Source organism: Mastomys coucha, unplaced genomic scaffold, assembly GCF_008632895.1.
Source record: "Mastomys coucha isolate ucsf_1 unplaced genomic scaffold, UCSF_Mcou_1 pScaffold15, whole genome shotgun sequence".
NCBI classification, from domain to species: Eukaryota; Metazoa; Chordata; class Mammalia; order Rodentia; family Muridae; genus Mastomys; species Mastomys coucha.
In genome coordinates, this window is record NW_022196897.1 from 26,274,446 (window position 1) to 26,291,076 (window position 16,631).

General features: G+C 51.0%; 1 protein-coding gene across 2 annotated transcripts in view; it reads left to right on the forward strand.

Annotated features, from left to right (window-relative positions):
- Nek6 (NIMA related kinase 6) overlaps nucleotides 1–16,631 on the forward strand; it is a 71,956-nt gene that overhangs the window by 21,816 nt on the left and 33,509 nt on the right. The window lies entirely within an intron of this gene.

A 16,631-nucleotide genomic window follows, 5' to 3' on the forward strand; every position in this document is an offset into this window, starting at 1 on the left:
GAAACATTCTGGTCATGCCCATGTCAGGAAGAGAAAACTAGGTAAACTTGAGGGTGTGAAATCTTCCTGTACCCAATAGAGGGCTTGGCCTGGCACACAACAGATGGCTTAAAAAGTCTTGCTGAATAGAAATTTGACGCTGACAGCACTAACACCACACTGCTCTTAAGTGCCTGCTGCCAGGTCTCCCCACAGGAATTCTTTTGTGTTGCTCCATGAACACACATGCCTCCATGAGTGGAGGCTTGTGGAGTAGCCATGAGCACAGGAAAGGTGCTTCAGGCTTTGAGTGCTCACATGACCCATCGGCGAATACCAACACTTGGCACTCTGTAAAAGAACACCAGAAGGAGAGTCCAGGGAGTTGATCTCTGCCTCTCACACGGCTAGCTGTGTGCAGGTAGACTCAGGGCCCTGCGAATCTGAGTCACACTCCTCTACTTTGCAGATCCAGTTCCACTGCTATCACTGTGGCATCTGTCCCCAGCACGAAGCCTTTGCACATGCTGTCTTTCCTTAAACACCCATCCTGCCCTCCACTTACTTCCTGTTCTGAGGAATTACTCCATAGCCCTAGGGCCCCTTCTGGGGTCTCTGATGAGACTGAGGCCCGGTGTAACTGGATGGAAGGTCATATTGGCTCCTGAGAACAGTAGGAAATGCAGGTAGACTTTCTTAATGATTATTCCGTGTTGATAAAGCCAAGAATAGAGCCAGGGGAATTTCCTGAGTGCTCAGCACAGAATTCCCTCTGCAGATTTCATTGCCAGAGGAACAGGACACCAAGGAAGGTGACAACTGGATAGTTATTCCAACTGCCCTTGGGCCTGCCTGAGTGACTGTCCACCTTGCACCCTACTCCAATGCCCATTTCTAGAGGTTTCCAGATGCCTGTGAATGGAGCATGTGTGCACCCAGAGTCCAAGGCCACCCATGCACCCAGAACTTTCCTTGTATCTCCATTTCTGATGAGGGCACTTCTTAATTTCATAGGCAGAAGATTCTGCTGGATTCACCTCATACTTTACAAAGTCGCACTGGATTTGTGTGTGGGGTGGGTATCAGGGTATGTATGCTTGTTTGCTATGGCAGTCAGAGGAGGACACCAAGTGTCATACTCTGCCACTTTCTGCCTTATGTCTTTGAAATGGTCTCTCATTGAACTTGGATCTAGGCAGGTGGCCAGTAAGCACCCATAAGCCTCCAGTCTCTGCATCCCACAGCACTGGGATTATAGGCATGTGTGGCCACTCCCATCTTTTTTACTAGAATAGTGGGGATTAGAACTCAGATTCTCATGTTAGTACAGCAGGTCTTCTAACCACCTGAGCCACCCTTGATTTTAGACTTTTCCTTTGCTCTCTCCCTGCTCTCTCTGCAGAAGTGAGTTTATACCTCTTTGAATCCTACTTTCTTGTAGAGACAGCAGTGTCTCATAGAGACATGATGGGTGAGTTGATTCATCACACACATGGCCTGTGCATGGCATGGGGAGAGGATGAACATGTGATTTAGTGGGAGTTTCTTCTTAGCATGACTTTTCCTTACTCAAGAGAGTCAAGAGAAACCAAATTGGCTGGCTATTTGTTTAAGCCAAAAAATGTTGGAAGAATTTTGTTTGGGAAGACAGGCTTGGGTTTTCGGTCAGAACTACGCTCCCTCTGGAATTTGCATGGTTAGATGTCCAGGCATATTTTAAAAACTTGGTGACCACCCAAGTCTTTGAGCCTTCCACGTGGCTGCTCCGAGGTCACACTCTTCTGGAATCCCTCACACAGCGGGTCTGCTCGTTGCGTCAGGAGTGGCACTTCCACAGAGCAGCTATGTCTGACTATGAATAGATGTTTTTTCCTCTCTTTCTTGGACACATGAATGGCAGTCTCCCTCCTGCAGTCCCCGAGGCTGACCTGTGCGTAAAACTCCAATAAGGACATCACAGTAGGGTCATCCATTCCTGCTTGCATGGGCACCTCTCAGCAAGGCTCAAAGAGACAGGTCGATTGCTGCTGTGACTCAGGGGGCCTCCTGAGGGGCTCCTGGGCCCTGGTCTATAAAGGCTGCTAAGTGTACTGAAGAAATTGGACTTCACCAAAAAGCAGCAGTAGCTGAGACTGTCTCCAGACTGCGGCAGCTGCTGCCTAATCGGGGCCTCTAGTCAGTGTGCAGAGTGCTCTCTTAAAACAGGAAGAATGCTGGGGACCAGCCAGCACCTGCTACAGGGTGGGGCTGAGCTGTGGTCAGGTCACCTGACTTTCACCTAGTTCAGGTAGCCTACCTCTGTGCTTCTGCTTTCTCCTTTTGCAAAATAGAAATGGTGGCATACCTGTCTCACAAGATACTAAAGGGATTCAGTTACTTATCACTGAAACACAGGGAATTGTGCTTGGTACAGAGTGGATAAATGAGGGTAAACTGGGGCTCCAAGCAAGCCAGGAGCTCATTGATGGTCATGTAGCTAGCCTGTGGGGCAGCCAGGGCTGCAGCACATGATATGCTGTCTCGTGGACACGTCCCTTCCTTCCTGCTCAGACTTTCTCAACTGTCTTCTGCAGAGGAAGTCGCATGACCCTCAGCCACAGGAATTCTAGCATCAGTGTCTGGAGTCTTCCCTTGGCTGGCTGGGGCCGCTCTGCCTCCTGTCTGCTATTCAGCTGCTGTTTTTCCATGTCTTTCTCATAAAGCTTTGGAGGGTCTCTCCTGTCCTTACAAATAGAAAACTTAACCTTTTGGACAAGGAGTCTGAAGACTTAATGTGTGTCCCTGCTGTGTGTCCCTGAAGCAGCCCCTGCCTGCCCCCCACACCCACCCTCTTGTCTTGTCTGTTGTCTGACCTGCCCACCTTGATTGCTGCAGAAATAGGCCAGCCTGTGTGGTGCTCCCCCAAACACAGGTGGCTGTGGATGGTCAGGGTGATTGCTGATTAAACAAAAGCCCATGACGCATCCTTCTAGGAAATGAGGCACACCCCCAGAAATGCCACCCGCTTCCTCTGCCTTGCTGTCTCAAAGGTTATCTGAGTCATAAGCACTTTCCCCAGTCTCCCAGTACACTGAGGCGCACAGCCACCACTCTGAGCTGAGGCTAGATGGCCGGCCTCTGTGGGCACCAGCCACAAGCTCTGACAACTCCAGCCCAAGGTGTGGGTATAACTCTTAACGGGTGGTGGGGTGGGAGTGGGGGGAATGGTGCCTGCAGATTTTCCAAGCTACAGTTTCCACATCCGTGAAATGTGTAGATGGAGAAGCCAGCAGCAGTGTATGGGGGCTATACCATGTTCAGTCCTCTCGTTTTCTTACCTGAGAGACCTTAGCTATCACATGGGATCACACTGGCCCACAACAGGTATGGATATACTGTTTGTGGAGGTTTGAGGGAGACAACATAGAGCAAGGGAGCCAGGAGCCCAGACCAGAACCCAGGACACCTGACCCATAGTCTCCTGCCCATCCTCTTTCTGGATGACCCCGCACCAACAGGGGGACTGTCTGGCTAGCATGGGAACTCCTAGGCAGGAGCCATAGCAAGCCAGTGGGGCCAGGCCTAAGACCTGTCATGTGTCACAGTCCTCTCTAGCTTCCTTTCCTCGTCTCAGAGATAGATCCCACTTCTACTCTTCCTGACTCCTAAGGCTGTCAGGGGCTCCCATAAGGTGGTGTGGGTGACTGTCCCTCTGCAGACCATCAGAAGTGCCACATACAAACAAAGAGTGTATCATTGGTTACTGGGATTTGTTTATGTCTCTGACCCCTACTGCCCAATAAAAAGAAGGTGCTCAGTGTTGAACAACAAGTGACAATAACCAGTTTGTGAAACCTGTTGTATGCTAAACACCACCAGGGAGCTTCCTATAAAGTATGATAACTCTCTCATATCCAAAGAGCTTAGGTGTGTGCCCATGGTCTACAGAGGGAGGCTGGGGCTCAGAGAGGGAAATAATATGCTAAAAGGCACACTGTACAGCAAGGAGTCCTCAGCCCCTGTGTCTTCCCCGTGTTCCTGATGGCCTGCTGGAGTACCTCTTTCATCCCTAGAGAATGTTTAACAAAGCAGTCTGGGAGGTGTCTGTACAAACCCTTGATTTATACTATATTTGCTAATTTTTTCCCGTGGTTAAGTTCAACTGTCTTATCAAATCCCTAAGAAGTGCCCCAAGCCAAGTAGACAGCTCAGCACACCTTCATGCCCCACCCTCACAAAGTAACACCGTCCCCACTCCCACCATGCCTCAAGGCCCTAGAGCCAGGAATATACCTGGGCTTCAAGGAATATCTGTGTCTGGATGCCCTTAGACTGCCCCCTCACCCAGCTCCTGTAGTCTGTGTATCACACAAAGACTTGGCAGGTGGATGAACCCAGAGGACAGGCCTGCAGCTAGGATATGCAGGCCCCTCCGTGTACCATATTCCTGCCAGGCCGGAGCAGAGCCCTGTAAACGCGGGATATAATGGACAATAAAAGTCGTCGGAAAATAGTGACTCTCCTAGGACCACAGTCATCCCTGCCACATGCTGCCTGCCAGAACCATGAGCCCTGTGATCATGAGGCACGATCGTCATGTAAATATATAGGGTCTCTTGCCAGTCCCTGCCAAGATTTATGTTATTGAAGCAGTGGGGGAGGGGCAGCTTAGATTCATCCTGGTAACTTGTGAAATGCTGTCGCCATCTCTAATGTGTTCCAGCTTCAGGAGGATGAAGAGGGAGCCAGGGCAGGAGGTCTACCAGAGGCCCTGAGTGCCCCAGGCCTGGCATGCCCAGGAGAGTGAGGAGTGGCTTTACTGTGAAGGATTGTGTGCAGAATTTGTATTGCAGACATCTGTTCTTGAGTAAGCACTGTTTGGCTCTGAAATTCATCCTCACAGTGTCGCAGTAACCATACAAGAGCTCCTATGTGAACTTGGGCCCTGACAGTCTGAAGGAGGTGTTTACCAGCACATTCTCACACAGTCTTTCAACAACCCCACAGAGTAGGTCCTGAAAGGCCCCTGTTTTCAGAAGACAGAATTATAGATGTAGCTGGGGCACTGGCCCACATTCAGATAGCTGGACAGAGGCAGCATGGGATTTGAACCTGGAACTCTTAGACTCCAGAGCCTGGGCTGAAGAAGCCTTCTCGATCCCTCCAAATAGCATAGTGAAGCACTTTGGTCTGGTTGTTCCCAACCCCACACATTTGCTTCTTCTCAGAAGGCAGGGATGCAGCTCACCCAGGGGTGATTGCAGGCCTGAGTTCTCAGCCAAGCTCTGCCACTCTCAGCTGGAACACACTGGGCAAGGCTGTTTTGTCATCTGTAGGCCCACAAGATGGCCTCACAGGGTGATTTTGTGAGCATGCTCACTGCCAGTCTCCTCAGCCAGTCTGGCCCAGCAGCTGGTAGTTTGGGGAACTCTGGGTGTAGTGTTCATTCCATGCATTACTGCCACTGTGGCTGTGTATGGGAGCCCACAGCAGGCCTGGGAGCCCACACATGGCTATGAGTCCGGCAGCAGTGTATAGAAAGTGTCCTCAGGCCAGAGAGCAGATCCTCTTTGCTCTACTAGGCCTAGAAGAGCTGCTTTCCTCCCAGAAGTAAGCATGTGATTGGATATGAGACTCATATGTAGTTCAGTCTCAGGGTATCCCAGGGTGCCACAAACCTTCCATCACATCAGAAGGATCACCCCTAGACCCATGTTGTAGGTGGGAACCTGAGGCCCAGAGACAGTCTTGGACTTTCCTATGACCAAGCAGCCCTGTGAGCAACCAAGTCGTATGTCCTGGGCAACCATGCTTTCTATGCCGCAGCCCAGAGCCAGCGTCTCTCAGGCGGAGTTAAAAGTGGCCACATATTAGGGCCTGGGAATAAAACATTTATTTGCCAAAGAACATGAGGAACAACATCTGGATCACCAGCACCTAAATTAGCAGCACACCTGAAGCAGTGTGGTGGTCTAGCTTGGGAGGCCGACAGAGGAACCGTGTGTCAGCAATAAAGTGGAGAGTAGCGAAGGATACTGACTACAAACTCTGGTCTCCACACACATGGGTGAACAAGGCATCCAAACACACATGTGCTCTACCCTCTCACATGCAAAACAAAAACTTACCCTTTAAAAAAAAAAATGGCTACACGTTCCCGATCTAACTCAGGTCTAGCAAGTGTCTGATCAGAAGAGACATAGGAAGCAGCTGCAGACCTTGTGATTAGGTGGCCCTGTGACTGGACAGGATTGGACTAAGGAGACAGTGTCATTGGAGATTGTGAAGGGAGCTCACTGTCACCCTTAGGAGGCCCTCACCCACCTTGCCTGGAACTTTCTCTACGAACCAGATTAATAGGGTCATAGAAGACACAAGTCTCTGAGCACCTCCTCCTTGGGAGAATCATATACCCCCAGACCTGGCCTTGGAGTCCAGCCCCTATGGATGGCTGGCCTGGGCCCAGCAACTGTCACCAAGAGAGCCCGCAGTAGGCATATGCCCGACAGTTGGGGCCGGCAGGGAAGGTGTATTGGCAGGTGGCCGAGCCCTTGTGCCAGAGTCTGGCACAGCACGGCCTCTGGAGCTTCAGCTGCCATATGCCAGTGTCAGTCCTCACAGCAGTGCTCCTGCAGATGGGGTGCAGGGTAGAAGTGGCTCTTGCTCTGGAGAAGGCAGGTGTGGCCTGTGGAGTGAAGCCTGGAGCAGGCCTGGGGGCAGTAGATGCTATCCTCACACCCTATAAGAACACAGAGGCCACGGTGGCCTGTGGAAGGGCTACAACTCGAAGCCAGCCTGCTACTGTGCCTTTGAATCTTCTGTGTCCTCTGCTGGGAACCCCTTTCCCCTCAGTCCAGCCCTGCCCTCCTGTCTAGCTATTGGGTCTTGGGGGATGGAGGGATACTGGTGGCAAGAAACTGTGTGTGACCACTCTTGCCCCTTCTTGAGGCACTGTTAGATGCTCTCTGGCCCGTGGCTCCAGTAAGAACAGGGGCTTTTTGTTTATGGCATCCCGGGTTTCCCCATTGTCAGCGTGGTTTCTGCGTAGAAGAGGCAGCTGGAAGGGCTTGGAGAAGAGGGGGAGGAAAAAGGAAGCCTGGGAACGCTCTAAGACGCTCTAAGTTCCTGGGCCTATGGCCTTGTTTTAAAGAGCAAAGCACAGTAGGAGAGTAAGGATGGAATTGGAACAAACAATGACCCCACTGTTTGGGTGTCTGTTGGGAGCCAGGCTCAAAGCTGAGCACTTCTGACCCCTGGAATGTCATATAGTCCTCTAGCATTCTGGGAGAGTAGATGCTGTCCTTGTCCCCATTTAACCTATGAGAAGACCTGGGCACATAGCGGGAGATGCGGCAGAGACAGGGCTCAAGACCAGCGTTGATGTTTGACAAGCCCTCTTTCATGGCCAGCAGATAGACCTTTTCAAGCATACAAATAATAGGAAGAGCCAAACTGGCATTTATATTAAAAACCCGCCACCTTATGCATGTTAGTGCGTCCATGTATATGAATACATATGGGAGTCCAGAGGACAACCTCAAGCGTTAGCCGTTGACATCTACCTTATTTGAGTCTCCTGTCTGTGGCTGCATGCACTAAGCTAGCTGGGCTGTAAGCTTCCAGGGATTCTGCTTACCTGACTTACCATCTCATAGAAGGTGCACTGGAGTATAGACACACTACCGGGTCAGCTGACTTGGGTTCTAGGGATCTGAACATAAGTGCTCACACTTGCTCCCCACTAAGTCTGGGAAGGGCTAAGCTTTTAAAGGCCCAACAAGGACTGTCATGCTTGGTTAGATGGAACATGGGGATAAAGGGAAGGATCTCTCTTCCCACCTGGCATCCAGTGTCCAAGCAACAGGTGAGGGATGGGAAATTCCTTTGGTGGAGTTGTCTAGGGCATGATATCAACTTGGGGGCAGGAGGGATGATATCTCCAGGCTGATATTGGCCCTACTGTGTTTATAGTCCCAAGTAACCCCTGCCTCAGTTTCCTGGTGAATAAAACAAGGAGCTGATCAGGCCGTCCCAGAGTGGATTTTAAGCTACCTGCATTGGCTTCCATACCATCTGGTGGCCACTACCGCCAGCTTGTACTCCCTGGTAAGCAGGAGGCTCTGTGGGGGTTGTGACAAGTTCCAGTCACCATGGAGGTGGCAGTCCCAGCTATTTTTGGAGCAGTGCGAGGTGGGGGAGTTTCCTTTTGGTGTTGTCTGGGGACAAGAGTCTTGGGAAGGGGAAGTCCCCAGTACAGGCAGAAGGGGCCAGTGTCCCTCACTGGAGTTGGCACTGAGAGGCTATTTCGATCCCTGGGGGCTTGGGAACCGTACCAGCCCTCAACCCTCAGCTAAGTAGACTTGCCCTGGGGCTGCTCCCTTCAGGAGGTACCAGACCAGCCAAGCTCTTAACACAGGGAACTCTGTCCCCCTTTCCTGCTACTTGTACTCCCAGGGGCTTGCCCAGCTAATGACAGGGGCCAGACCCCAGAAATCTCCAGATCCTGAACTCAGAGGGTTACCAGACCTAGCTGCGCCTCTGCTATCTACTGCTTCCTCAACCGCTTGCCAGCTGGAGCAGCCAGCAAGGGCAGCACTGCCACTAGCCTGAGAGACCTTTGCCACTGCTGTGGGGCATGGCAGGTGCTGCCAGCCAGAATCCTGTTAAGCTTTGCTAGAACCCCTGGGGTAGTGGTGGGACAGGTGGAGCGCATGTCCCTGGGGTGGAATCTGAAGCTAGGGGTGGTCAGGTGGCCCCTAGGGATGGCTGACACTCTGCTGGGCCTAGGGACAAGCCTGGGACAGACTTTGAATCTGAAGCCACTTGGGGCTACTCTGCTGGTTTTCTCTACCTTCTAATGTTGGTTGAAGGAATAATAGTGTCTGAGAAAGGACATGGGGATCGATGAGTTTCTACTCTTCAAGAATCTCTGCCCTGAAATGTGCCTCTGTGGCTCTGGCCAGTCTCTTCTCTTGAAGCCACTGGTAACCTTTATCTAACGGTCCTCTGTGACCACTGAGCCCGGGGAATGAGTGACTTAGTCTCTACCTTTGAGGGAAGGGAAACTTCACAAAGGACCAGAGAGAGCTAAGCTGCTAGGGACACATTGCTGGCAGGAGAGAGAATCTAAGAGTGCTGCCTGGAGGAGGCCGTGCAGTTGAGTATCGAGGTAGGAGTGAATTTTGCCAGAGACCATTTACTTCAGACATAGAAGAGCCTGCCAACATCTGGAGGAAATTTCATTTCTGAGCTGGAGGCACAGCAGGAGGCACTGAGGTGGTGGGTTTCTTAGGTTTCTTTCTCATACCCTGGGGTATGAGATCTAGATTCTGCCTCCTGGTGATTTCCCAGCCCAGACTTTCAAAGAGAGTCAGGGCTGGGGCCACACAGGTCCCATTCATTGTCAACTTGATAGACCATCTAACTTTGTTGTTCCTCAGTTTCCTCATCTATTAAAATGGGGGTTGTAGACATCCACAGGAGGGGATGTGTGCAGAGGACACACTTAGCAGATCTCGGCTTTATCTTGAGTAATTTAAACCAGGGCCTCCCCCATAGGACTCCGCCCTCTCACTCTTCCTCTAAGGAAAGGGTGAGATTACAGGACCCCTTTGTTACTCAGGAAAGGTAACTAAAATGTGATTGGGAGCTAGTGTTGATTTTTTACAAGTCCTGGGAGCTTGTGTCTGTGTGGTATAAGGCTTGTCTTGAATGATAACTTCTGTCTGATCTTCGACCATAGGGATTACAAGACTTTGGGGATCTTCTCCACCTGCCAGTGAGAATTTATCTAGTCAGCTCTCATTTGTGCCAGACCTGGGCAAGGCCTGGTGATGGTGGTTGGGTCTCTGTGACCATTACGGTTAGCAGAGTAATCAATGGGGGACAAGAAAGCAGTTTGATTCAACCTGACAGTAGCCCAGGTTGGCTCAAACTTTGAGAGGCTGACCCAAGTAGTTTATTTTAGGCGTATTCAAGCATGGCACATTTTGGTGAAAAATTTCCTGGTGAAAATTAAATCAATCCTATGTGTACAATAAAGCTTAAGACATGACTGCATGGAAACTCTTTGTAAAATACTTGTGAAATCTTCAATAAAGGTAGGTTTTATCGATTGACTAGCTCCGAATAAGGGTCTGGGGAGGATCTGATGTGGTTCTATAGTGCAGAGGCCACCAGGCTATTAACCACATCTGCCACTTGCATTCTGGGCAGATAACAGATTATGCATCTCTGCTTTTGTGGGTTTTTTTTAAAAGATTTACTTATTTTATGTGCATGAGTACACTGTAGCTGTACAGATGGCCATGAGCCATCATGTGACTGCTGGGAATTGAACTCAGGACCTCTGCTTGCTCCGGCCCCGCTCGCTCCGGCGTAATTCGCTGTAGCTGTCTTCAGACACACCAGAAGAGGGCATCAGATCTCATTACGAGTGGTTGTGAGCCACCATATGGTTGCTGGGATCCGAACTCAGGACCTTCTGAAGAGTAGTCAGTGCGCTTACCCGCTGAGCCATCTCGCCAGCCCCTGCTTTTGTGTTTTTAAGCCTGTGTGTTTCATATTCCTGGTTCCCTTGGTGCATATCTGTGTGCACAAGGACCTCTGTGTCTCCCACAGCCTAACGGCTTGAAGATGACACTATGACCAGTTTCTACTCTTGATGGCCAACTTCAGAAGCAGATGCAATGACAAAGGAAGCAGTCTGTGTCCCCAAGTGTTGGTTTTAGGGAAAAATCCATGTGGACCCTGTCATACTGGGACAGGAGAAGTTGTCCTCACAGCTACCCACTTGCTCACTATATCCTTAGAGAGCACCTGGAAAGGTTTGGATGCCCCTTCCTTCTACAGAACTTTGAACTCAGAAAGAGGATGACACTCTCCCAAGATCCTACAACAAGCCAGAGACCTGGCCTGGTAGTGAGTGTGACCTTGTGAATTAAGAGGTCATCGATAGGTCTCCTGGGCAAAGGCTGGTACATGGAGAAGTCTGGAAGGAATTGGGTGCTGTGGAAGGGCAGGGAGGCTCAGTAGTATAGCTGTGCTGTGGGAGTCTGGAAGGGTGGGATTATAGTGGGCAGGCTAGTGCCACTGGGTGTGGCTTGGGAACATCTCACTCTGACCTGTGGCCTTTTCCTGGGAAGCCTTCTAGACTGTTAAGAAATACCTTCAGGGTGGGGATGATGCTCAGTGGTAAGAACACTTGCTGTGTGAGCGTGAGTTCAGATCCCCAGCACCCAGACACTAAGCTGCGCGTGTATAGTCATGCCTATAACCATAGCACAAGTAGGGGCTTTGGGGAGAAGGAGACAGGAGGATGGCTGGGACCTGCTGGCTACCATCCTTATCTCAGGGAACGAATCAGAGAGTAGAGGACACCTGAAGGCCTCCTCTGGTCTCTGCATATGTGTACACAGTCTGGATACCAGAAGACACACAGAAATCAGTGATAAGGCCAAGGATGTTGGGGACTACAGGACCTTGGAAGGGTTATGTCTAGGAATTGGATTTGAGGGAGGGAGACTTGGGAGGCAGAATCAACAAGACCACTCAGGCCTGTGAGGGGAGGTGAAGCTTGGAGTGGAGCCTGGCTCTGGCTGAGATGGGGACTCAGGAAGGGCAGGCCTTAAGTTGGTTTGAGCAGTGTTTCTGTGTGGCTGTGGCTGGGTCTGGAGTACCTCAGAGGGATCCTAGGCTGGCAGGAGGAAGATAAAGGTAGTGCAGTGGGCAAGGGTGCAAGGAAGGAATAGGTAAGGGAAAGAGAGGGGAGAGAAGAAAGGGGGAGCCCTGTGCTCCAGGGAACTGGCTCCATGTCTTTCAGGCCCACCTTGGGGGCCCCCACTGCCTGAGAAAGAGGCCCATGTAGGACCTCATTGTGACATGCACTCAGAGAAGCCAGGTGTCCATCGACCATGGAGCTACACTGTCTGAGTAGTGTGTGTGGTCTGGAGGGAAGAGATTCAGAAGAGTTAGGGGGACACAGGACCAGTCCGGACACCAGACACCACCTGTGTCTTTTCTAGCCTAACCAGCCCTCAGAATTCTGGCCTGAGCTCTGACTGTTTCCTGTCAAGTGAAAACCCAGTAACATCTGCTTAACCCAAGACCAGTGGGCACTGGCCTGGGATATAGCTGCATCCCTGGGTTGGACTCATTCAGTCTATCCTTGCATGCATTTGTGTGCTCTTCCAAGGCTGTGTGGATGGACATAGAAGACTTGGTTTCAAGTGTCAGTTGTTCCTGTTGCCTCCTGTGTAACTTTGGACTGCCACTCAACCAATCTGACTTTCATTTCCTCCTCTAATGTGGATTCTAGCAATCACATGGGGTATACATAGTACCCACCATGTTACTATCAAGTTCCCCAATAACTGGTCCATATGTCACACATGCCTGTCTGCCTCTCACCAGCTGGGCTTTTTCCTTTCTTTGAGAAGCTGACAAGTCATGGTCCTTTTGAGAGCTTCAGTTTCTCATCTGCACAGTGGGGTAACAGCACCTCATCTTTAGAGATGGTAATCACCCGTGGATGTTGGCTAATGCTGAAACTGTACCAGCTTGACCCCATAAGTGGCCAGGAGCTAGAACCTGCTGTGCCTCTTTACTGGGCCTTGGGCCTCCAGCTCTAGGCTGCACTTTGGGTAATGGGCACCCAAACTAGGTTTCTGTCATTAGGATCTAGGTGGGCACATCTGCTCTGGGCACGGTCTTCTAGGGCCCACCAGCCTTGTGAGGGTTGATGTTCAGCAGCAAATAAAGGTAGAACTTAACCCTGAGGTGAAGTCCCCAGAAATTGGGGACCTCAATGATCAAGCTCTCTAGCATGTCCCTCTTGAACCCTAGGTTGTTCCAAGTTCATCTCTAGCTGCCCAGTAGACACGAGACAGCTCTTTGTTGCTTTCTATGCCAAAGCCAGGAGCCTAGGTGAGAGGTCACATGGCATGTGTGTGGCACAGCACCCCAGAGCACCAGCATTTGCTCCCTTTAGAGGAAAGGCAGGCTGAGATGGTTCAGCGAGGCCTGTGGCTCTGGGTCACATTCCACAGATATTTGACCCCTGGCTTGGACTTGGCAGCCACTGACTCATTGTTCTGCAACTTGGCAGGGGCTGGAGGATCCCAGGGTGACTGGGCCAGGAGACTCCCCATATTACTGAAAGCATGTACCTCTGGTCTGTCCCTGTACTCCATCTCTCCCTCCCTTACCTGCATCTGACTCTGGAGGAAGCAGGGGTTTTTGTAGAAATGTGCAGTGTGCGGTTGGGTATTACAGAGGAAAGACCTGACCTATTAAGGAGGGTCCTCCCCCCATTCCCCGCAGGACTCCTTCCATCTGGAGTGTTCCTCTTGGTGCTTGTCAGACTGGGCTGTCTTCCTTTCCACCCTGGGGAACACTGTGTGGCAGGTGTTACTGGGCTCTACATGGGTCTGTGAGCCACTGATTGAATGCTGGAGGGGTTGGAGGGGGGGCTTTGCTAGAAGAGATAAATGTGGACAGTAGCTGGATGTGATCCGGAGCACACTGCCTCTGCAGGTTCTGCCCAGTAGCCTCTGTTGGACCAAAGATCACTTGTGAGCACCGGCCCTAGGGTGCTCCACAGCCCCCAAACTTGTATACTGGCCCTATATCATGGCTTTTGCATGGAGACTGGGCTCATCATTCTACAGAGTGCCACTGAAAAAAGATGACAGTGTGGTAGCCTCAGGAAAGGATGCCACCTTAGGTCTAAATCCTAGCCCCACTGCTTATCCATGCAACCCGGGCAAGCCTTTCAACCTCCTTGTGCCTCAGTTTCCTCATTTGCTCAGTAGCCTGATTGCAGCAGCCTCTAGCTCATGGAATTGTGTTAAAGTTTACAGGGTGAAGGGCGTAGTGAGGGCCCATGCAACAATTGTCATCCTTATCTGTTACTTCAGAGGTGGTTTGGGCCCCTTGTCCTGGCACTGCAAGTAAGGTTCATATAGCTGTTTGGGGGCCTGATCCAGGAGGGACATGGCCTTCCTAAACAGCTGCCAGGCAGTTCAGTGAGATTTGCCCAGGGTCCCAGCTAGTTTGTGAAAGAGTGCAGATTCACATGCCCCCCCCCCCAGACCCCCAGCCCCAAATACCTGGGGGCTGGAGCTAGGCAAAGCAGGATGAGGGAAGGGGAATTCAGAGACAGCATCCAGACAGGCAGGTAGGCAGAAAGACAACATGAATGGCCAGGACAGGGCAGCCTGTGGGCCTATTCTGGAGCCTTCTAAGATGAAGATGGAACCTCCTCCTGAAGACAGTTCTCCAACTTTTCCCCAGAGGTCTCCCTAAGGGCAGAGGACGGTGAACATGTCACCCTGAGGGATGCAGAGGGTGTTGGCCATATCAGCTGCTAAGCCTGCAAGAGCCTCTGGCTTCCTCTTCAAATTCATGCGCATTTTACATCGGGCTCACTCTTATGCCCAGTTTGTTGTCACAGGCTTTCCCCCTGAGTAACAACAGTGCCCGAGGAAGCTTCTCCGTGCTTATCTGTTTATCCTGGGGCTTTTTGTACCCAGCTCCTCCACCGTGTCACCCTGGGGGTGGAGGGGTGGCGGGAGAGCTACTTCGTCAGGATGCTAAGCTAGACGGTGGGAAAATGGAAGATTCTGAGAGCATCTGGGCCCATCTGCATCCTCTTGTACGACCTGCACAGAGGGACTCAGGGAGGGAGAGACCTATCCGTGATGCATCGCATCCTCAGTCAGAGACTGCTCTGATGAGGATAAGCCACATCAAAGGTGGTTAATGTCACAGAAAGTAGAAATCCACATGAGCTGTGCTGGACTTGGCAGAGGCCAAGACTTTCTGCGGCCTCACTTTCTGTTTTTGAATTTATTGCCGTGGGGTAGATAAATGCCCCAAAGAGCAGTGAGGGGCTAGGGAGATGGTGTGGTCGGTAAAGTCCTCGCTACCCAAGCGTGAGGACCTGAGTTCAATCCCCAGCAACCAAATAAAAAGAAAGGAAGTTGTTGATGAGGACACCACTGTCTACCTCTGCCATCTGCTTTCATGCACACATATGCATCCACACCCACAGTTGCGCCCACTCAAAGACAGTGGAGGTACAGGACTGCCCAGGGATTCAGGAAGAATGATGCTGGAGGCCAGGGTGCCTGCTGTAATGGGCTAGGTCCCTTTGATGTACCTGGAAGTTACAAACACACCTGGCATCTGGTTGATGGGGCTGGTAACCGACTTAGAGGGGCGGGGAGTGACTTACAGTCTGACCAGATCTGCAAAATATCTGTTCTAACAACAGTGATGGTACTGAATCCTGTCTCACTGCTGGTGAGAGATGTTGCGACCTCTAAATGGTAGAGCTTAGTGGGAGGTCATTAGGTCATGGGGCACTGCCTCCAGGAAGGATTATTTCTCACGAGATTAAATTGTTTATAAGAGCTCAAGCCTAAGCTGTCTAAGCGTCTGGATTCTTGACTGGCTATGGGATCTGTTCTTTTCCCAGGAGTCTCTGCCAATATAATGTTAGCTAATCAAGAGGTTCCTGCCAGTGCTGATCAGGCCCTTGAATCTCCAAAACTGTGAGCTCAATAAGACTTTTCTTTATAAAGTTAACCAGACTCAGACACTTTGGTATAGTAACAGAAAATGAGCTAGTTCAAGTAGTCTCTTAGCTAGGCTCTTGCAATGTGGGTTACACAAATGTGAGAATAAGCTTTTGTGCTTATTCCCTTGAGATGTTAGGAAGGCCATTCATGATTCACAGGAGCTTCTGGCTCTCTAGGGATTATAGTACAGCTGCTCAGGAGCCTGGGTCAGGACCCCTGGAGTTCAGACTAGAATTGGGACACAAGGAGTGGGTCTGTAGATGCTTCAGGGTTTTTCTACTTACCTGAGCTACACTGACACCTCTGTATATGCCTTCTGGGAGCCCAAGCCCTGGCTCTTGGAAGGTGTTAAAGACCTACTATGGGGTACATGTAGGCTTTCCCACACAAGAGAATCATTCCCCCAGCCAGAAAGCTCCCATGCATGTCAGCCTTGGCCTTTGCCACAGAGGCCAGTGTGATGGGGAAGCCCGAAGCTGTCTTTAGCACCAGGAGTAGAAAGAAGATAGTCTCCCAGGAGTAGGGAGGCACGCGATTGCCTTCTGCTCATAATTGGGTGCATAGCATGGGCATCATCAGGTCAGTCCTGGGCATGAGAGCTAGGCTACCTGGAGGTTCACAAGAGCCTGTGCCCCCCCCCCCCAGTGTCACCGTGACTGTTACGTACTGCCAGAGTCTGGCTCTGTTCTCCTGGCCACTCAGACTGCCCACTTTGGGCTTGTATGGGGTACTGGGGACAGCCAAACAGACCAGCTCCCCAATGAAAGGATGTAGAAAACTGTCTGATCGTGAGGGTGGAAGCTGAGGTTTTGTGGTGTTTGAGTGAGAAGTGTCCCACATAGGCTCAGGTTGGTGCTGCTGTTGGGGAGGCCTAGGTGGTGTACCATGCTGTAGGGCGTACGTCACTGAGGGCAAGCTTTCAGATTCTGTTACCTCATCCTACTCCCAGCTCACTATCCCTGTTTCATGCTTGTGGTAAAGGATGTGAGTTCTCAGCTTCCTGACCTGGTGGCCATGTTGTCCCTGCTGATGTGGTCTCGGTCTCTCTCTCTCTCTCTCTCTCTCTCTCTCTCTCTCTCTCTCTCTCTCTCT